This window comes from Magallana gigas, chromosome 9 (genome assembly GCF_963853765.1).
Source record: "Magallana gigas chromosome 9, xbMagGiga1.1, whole genome shotgun sequence".
Taxonomy (NCBI): Eukaryota; Metazoa; Mollusca; class Bivalvia; order Ostreida; family Ostreidae; genus Magallana; species Magallana gigas.
The window spans coordinates 16063072-16070498 of NC_088861.1; the positions used below are offsets into that span (position 1 = coordinate 16063072).

At 31.8% G+C, this 7427-nt stretch overlaps 1 long non-coding RNA gene across 1 annotated transcript; it reads right to left on the reverse strand.

Moving 5' to 3' along the window:
• Positions 1-2173: 2173 nt before the first annotated feature.
• On the reverse strand, positions 2174-5001 carry LOC136271852 (uncharacterized). Its single transcript, XR_010709846.1, has 2 exons — positions 4208-5001; positions 2174-2470 (listed from the first exon to the last, which is right to left on the reverse strand). It is a non-coding gene; the product is annotated as an uncharacterized lncRNA (long non-coding RNA).
• Between the last annotated feature and the right edge of the window lie 2426 nt (positions 5002-7427).

Below are 7427 nucleotides of genomic sequence, written 5' to 3' on the forward strand. Positions count from 1 at the left end.
TATAATGTCCCATCCACATAAATTTCGAGTTATATAACCTCCCATTTGTAACCTGCAATTGACAAACAGTGTAAAGTCAACACAACAGTCTTAGCCGCAAGTTTCACTATTCAATTCTCATGTACGTATTAAACATTAGGGGTTTTCATATTGCATACCAATTCCAACAAGGGAGATCCCTCTAATGATGATCATTAAAATTCATTTTATGAATCTTAGCAACACTCATAAGCCTTCAAGTGCAGCATCTCTTAAGGTGGCTCAAAACACCTTGAAATATTTTCTCAAATCAGCAGAAAATTACTTGATTATGATAGATATCATAATTGATAAGAAGTGTTTAAGTCAAATAGGCAAAAAATGTGCAAAGGACTATGTGCGGTATGGTCAAATATCTGCCCCCGATTTCAACCAATTTTTAAATAGTATCGTATAAAAATGAAATCTTCACAAATCATTGTAAAGAGGATGCCTATAACTTTAATTTTGATTTTAGTCATCATTGCTCACTCGCTGTTTATCTATGACGTCACTTATATGACCTAATTCCCGCAAATTTGCAAACAAATGAAGATATTCTCATTTTTGCTCTATATTTTGCATTCGGAAGTATAGAGCGCAGGTCTGCTCAAGTGCTATTTTAACATATGTTTTACTTCAGATAGTTATATCTATTATACTAAAAAATGGTACTTGAGCAAGCCTGCGCTCGATGTTTCCCAGTCGAAAAACCATCGGAAAACACCCATATTTTGCTACAAAACATCAATTTATGAAAATACTGCAATATTCATGACATCATTTCTACATTATGACGTCACTGTGGTGATAACCTTTTACACCTTTATTTCCAATATGATTTTAACTATCTTTCACCTTATTTTAAAGCTCTTTCTGAAACTTTGATTTTGGGGGGCAAAAATTGCATAAAACCGCACTTAGTCCTTTGGATGAACAATTACATTTTCAAAAATTTAATTCAATAAACAGTAACAAAAGCTCCAGGCGGACTAAAACTCAAACGCTTTAGAAACCCAATACTTTAACCATTAAGCTATGACGGTATACAACCCAATCAAACGATATTATGAGTTCAACAAAATATTTAAATCGCCATCTTGTGAAGAAGTGTCTTAAAAAGTATAATTCTAGGTGTAGTGATGTACCTTAATTTTACAAAAATATTAACGGATACTTTATCCGAATCGTCCCTTGCTACCTTTAACTTAGTACATTTTATGAACAGATGTCTTTGTCTTAGAATAAGAAAGCTAATGCAATTCTGAGAAAAAAGTATACCACATATTGACAATTCCATTGAGGTTTAATAAACATATGGCCATTTAAGTGAACCCACCATTTCCAATTTCTTTTACTCAACACAGATTTACAGGGTTCTCCATAGTAAAACATCTTTACCTGACCTTTTAGAGGTCAATTGTTGTTCAACCACCTTTAATAAGAAACCTTATTCAATACAACATACATCTACATGATATTATCTTGATAAAAGCATCACATAACTTAGAAATGCCCTTACATGTATACCCACCCCCTATCTTTTGATTTTCATAAAAAAGTCATGGTTTGAAATCTTTTACCTAATTTTCTGAAACTTGTGGCAATTTCTATGAGTCATTTCTCACACATATTTGAAAACAATCATCAATAATACTAGAATTTGATCTGTTTATGTTTCTTGAATGATTTGTAGCATTTTAATAATTAAATAGACAAGTATTCCTGCATGTGATTTCTTTTTTCCATGAAAAAAAGTAAGCTAACAATCATATTTATTAAATATCTAATCTATTCTGGTTTATTGTCTCTTTTTAACCATGCTAAAACAGTAAGATCAACAAGTTCAACATCTGCCTTAAATAAAATTAAATTCAAACACACCCGGGTAGCTGGTGGAGGAGAAATCCATTAAAAATGTTCAAATTTGACATGTTTTTTTCTACTTTTTTATGCATATATACCTTAAGCGGGTGAAAATAGATTGTGTCTTGCTCATTTCAAAAGTAATTATCATTGCTGGTGTTATTCAAAAGTCAAATGTACATTTACATATCCTACATGTAATCTTATGGAGAAAATTGGAAAGAGTTGGGTGATTTTTCAACTATGTAAACACATCTAAATATCTTTATAAAATAAAAAATGAAGGAAACATAATTGCATACTTTTATTGAAAAACAAATTTTCACAACAATTATATTTCTTTAAACAGCCTTAATTTTGTTTTTCATAATTTCTTATCAAACATGAACAAACCACAATAGGACATGATGCTTTCTTAAAGTTCCATTATTGTTCATGCATTATCCGATTTAATTTGAATTACCGGTAGATAGTCTGTAGAACACAAGGAATATGCATGTGGGTAGAGGTGACAGGTTAACCTCAAGAGCTGAAACCACAAGAATCAACAGGTAAAAGCCATGTGGTAACAAGAGTCTGCTTTAAGCTAAAATTAAAAAAAATAAATTACGGTAGCTGTGTTAACATACATGTACATGTACTTGTAATAGCTGTGTTTACATTAACATATACATAATATTTTTGGAAAAAATACACTGACCATGCAGTGTTATAAGTATGACATATCCAAATATATGACATTAACATTTAGCCAGTACAAAAACAAAAATGTGCATATCAAGTCATAATATCATAACATTAAAATAATTTCTTGGGTATAGACATATCAGATTGAGCGAGAGCAGGAGTGAGCGAGAGAGTTTGTTTTACTTGAAGTGCGACAGCAATATTTCAATTCATAAACTACAAACTTTAGGAATATTACCAATCCAAACAGTGTCAAAGTATAAGCTTCTGCTACGTGTATACCATGTTTTGTCAATTCTACTGTGGTTTATTGCGAATAAATTTAGCGAGGGTTTTTTTCTTACAAATTACATGTTTTAAAAACAATACTATGTATAATGCGCATAAAAATGAGGGATTAATAATACATGCTCATTTTAAAATTCAATGCACTTTGGATTTCTTTTACAAGATAGAGATATTTTTGTCACAAAATTAAGTTGCCCTCTGACAGTTTCATAAGTCTTTGCCAAGATTAAAAGAGAGAGAGAGAGAGAGAGAGAGAGAGAGAGAGAGAGAGAGAGAGAGATCTGAGGCACATGCAGTAAAAATTATTTACATACTATGTTGATGTGATATGCATGTAAAGCTTACCTAAAATGAATCAATATGTATAAAAGATAATCTAATCTCTCAAATTACAATGATTCTGTGAAATACTTATATCTTGAGAAGACTGTTTAATAGATATCATGGAACATTGACCTAAATTCTGAGCTTGATATAATATGAAATTTGAGACTTTACATGCCTGTTACACAAGCAATAACCATATATAACAGAGAGCGAGACAAAAGGTCTAATTTTAATTAGATTGAATAATTACTTTGTCAAATATATTTATTTAATTAAACACAAGCCTGAGTTTTTTAATTTATAAATTAAGTGAAGGCGATATGGTAAAGATCTGCTATAAATATTTAGGGTAGAGTTATCATCATGCAAACATGCACTCTAATTACAACATTCTATTCTTGTGTACCTGAGGACTCCCACCGCTTTTAATTTTAAATTCTTCATGCAATTTACTACTGATATCCTCTCTTCACTTGTCTCGGATAGTCTTTTAAACACCATCACCAGTCCCGTAAATTCATGTGGTCCACTTTGTTTACATGTAAAAATGGCGACTCTCGATCTCGATGTAAATTCAACATACTTGATTTTCCAAAGTCGGTAGCGTGTTTCGGAGAAAGTCTGAGGCAAATAAAGAGGCGATATCAGTAGTAAATTGCATGAGGAATTTAATGGTACTAATTGTTTTCACAGAATTTGCGTATAAATAAGGTAAATCAGTCCAAAACAAGCGAACGTTTTTCTGCGCAATAAATATACATGTACAATTTTTTCAATGGGTGGCCCTGTAGCTCTCCGGTCTGTCATTATTTTTTTCCCGGAGAGCTACAGTTCTGCAGCTACCGTGAAAATACACTGGACAGATAATATTCTGAGATTCCGCTGATTCTAACGCCCGCTTTTATATTGTGACGTACTTCAAAAGCGGAGGTTAGAGTCAGAGGAATCTCGGATTAGATTGAAAAGTGCAAATACTCTGAAAAGAAAAAGTCAATACGACATATCCTGTATTGAAAAATACCTTTATAATCTGTCATACGTTAGTTGAGCTGAAATTTCCACTATCGACGTCTTGCAGGCCTTGCTTCTTTTAAAAATGTAGACACACCGCTATCAGCTGTTTGTTCGCAGTCAAAACATGGCGAGTTGAAATGGGGAATCGTACGATATAATTATTTCGATTATAACTAATAAGACTAATAAAAATTTACAACGTAATTATCGATCGAAATAACGAAATTGTATCGAAAAACACTTTATTTAACTATTAAAAAACAGAGTCCGGTTTTATGACCTGCACGAATTGTTTTCAGCAGGAGTTACTTTCAGTGTGAATTTTACACTATTTTTTAAACCAAGAACACGGAATCAAAATTTCCGGAAAAATTAATATTTAAACCCCGATATCTCTGCAATGCATCATCCGATTTGAAAACAAATTTCAGTTTTGTATTAAGCTTTGCAAACTCTACAATATGCATATAATTTTGTGTTTTATATATAGTTTAATTATCAGTACGAATTGTTTTCAGTAGAAATTACTTTCAGTGTGAAATGTGCACTATTTTTAAAACCAAAAACACGGAATCAAAATTTCCGGAAAGATCAATTTTTAAACCCCGATATCTCTGAAATGCATCATCCGATTTGAAAACGAATTTCAGTTTTGCATTAAGCTTTGCAAACTCTACAACATGCATATAATTTTATTATTCGCTTAAAAAAATGAAAATTCCGAAAAATTAGAATCACTTCCGGTTTCGACCGGAAGTGACAAAATAATTTTTTTTGTAAATTTGCCATAAGTAAATCCACAGATTTACAATCACAGAGAATTTCAAGTCTTTATAAACAACCGTTTACGAGAAAAGTCCTGGACAAAATCACTTTTTGAAATTTTTAAAATTGACGTAACTAGAAAACGGAAGTGACTTAATGATTGAAAGTTTAAAATCTTCAAGGGACAACTATTTAACATAATTCCTGAAAATTTCTTGCAAATCGGTTGAATAGTTTTTGAGATATAAAGCAAAAAAGAAGTCAGAAGGAAAAACAAGAAGAATAATAATAATAAAAAAAAACAATAGAATAACAAGAGGGTCTTCCGTTGAAAACGGAAGACCCTAATAACTAGAGCAAAGCTCGTTGCAAAGCAACGAGTGGGTCTTCCGTTAATGTCGGAAGTAAAGCTGGAAGTTCCTGTAAGAAGCAGAGCTCTTAAACAAATAACAAGAGTACCTTAAATAAAAAGATGAAAAAATCGAATTATTCCTGGTACGACTTAACAAAAACCGAATAATTTTACGTACGACTTAACAAAAACCTTTCCGATTTCAAGAACGACTTAACAAAAAAAATCCGAATGTGTTACAGTACGACTTAACAATTAATTTTTAGGTACAAGTTAATTTAACCAAGAACTTGATACTAATTTCTTAACCAAAAACGCGGAATCAAAATTTCCGGAAAAATCATTTTTTGAACTCGTATATCTCTGTAATACATCGTCCGATTTTAAAACGGCTTTCAGTGTTAGATTCAGCTTAATAAGCTCTATAAAACACATAATCATTTTTGATTTGATCAGAAAATTCATTTTTTCGAAAAATTTGATACCCTTCCGGTTTCGACCGGAAGTGACAGATTTTCATTTCCAGCCTTATTACAGAGGCAAATCGATTAAATCATAACCATTGAAAATTTCAAGCCTCTATCTTGAAGCGTTTTTGAGAAACGCCGCGGACAAAATGACTTTTTGAAAATTTTAAAAATGACGTAACGTAAAAACGGAAGTGATGTTGTCCAAGAAACTTCACAAACTTTGAGGTATTATAGTTGCACACAACCTCTGAAAATTTCATTAAAATCGGTTGTAAACTTTTTGAGTTATAAAGCCGAAAAGGAGTCAGAAAAAAAAATAAAAAGAACTAGAGCAAAGCTCGTTGCAAAGCAACGAGTGGGTCTTCCGTTAATGTCGGAAGTAAAGCTGGAAGTTCCTGTAAGAAGCAGAGCTCTTAAACCAATAACAAGAGTAACTAAAATAAAAGATAAAAAAATCGAAATATTCCTGGTACGACTTAACAAAATACGAATGATTTTAAGTACGACTTAACAAAAACCTTTCCGATTTCAAGAACGACTTAACAAAAAAAATCCGAATGTGTTACTGTACGACTTAACAATTATTTTTGGTACGAGTTAATTTTACTTTGAACAATGCGCTATTTTTTAAACCAAGGACGCGGAATCAAAATTTCCGGAAAAATCAATTTTTAAACCCCGATATCTCTGTTATGCATTGTCCGATTTTAAAACGGCTTTCAGTGTTAGATTCAGCTTAATAAGCTCTACAAAACAGATATTCATTTTTGATTTGATCAGAAAATTTATTTTTTCGAAAAATTTGTTTCACTTCCGGTTTCCACCGGAAGAGACAGATTTTCATTTCGAGCCTTATTACAGAGGTAAATCGACCAAATCATAACCATTGAAAATTTCAAGCCTCTATCCTAAAGCGTTTTTGAGAAAAGTCCGGGACAAAATGACTTTTTGAAATTTTTAAAAATGACCTCACGTCAAAACGGAGGTGACGTTCTCTTTAAAACTTTTACATTTTTGAGGGACGCCAACTTGCAAAAATCTCTGAAAATTTCATCAAAATTGGTTAAAAACCTTTTGAGTTATGAAGCAAAAAAGGAGTCAGAAGAAAAGAAAAAGAATAATAATAATAACTAGAGCAAAGCTCGTTGCAAAGCAACGAGTGGGTCTTCCGTTAAATTAAAGAGTAAAGCTTGATGTTCCTGCAAGAAGCAGAGTGTTTAAATCAAAAACAAGAGCAACTAAAACTAAAAGATAAAAAAATACGAATGATACTATGTACGAATTAACAAAAACCTTAACGATTCTAAGAACGACTTAACAAAAAAATAATTCCGAAGGTGTCAAAGTACTTAACAAAAATCGAATTATTTTTGGTACGAGTTTGAACTTTACGCTATTTTTGAAACCAAAAACGCAGAATCAAAATTTCCGAGAAATCAATTTTTAAACCCCGATATCTGTTATTCATCGTCCGATTTAAAAACGGCTTTTAGTTTTGTACTAATCATGGAATATACCGTAAGTTACATATGTTTAATTTTTAATATTGAAAAACAATGAAAAACTAAAACAAGAGGCAAATGGGCCACATCGCTCACCTGAGAAACAATAGGTATGATAAAATCAGCTTAATGGAGTCA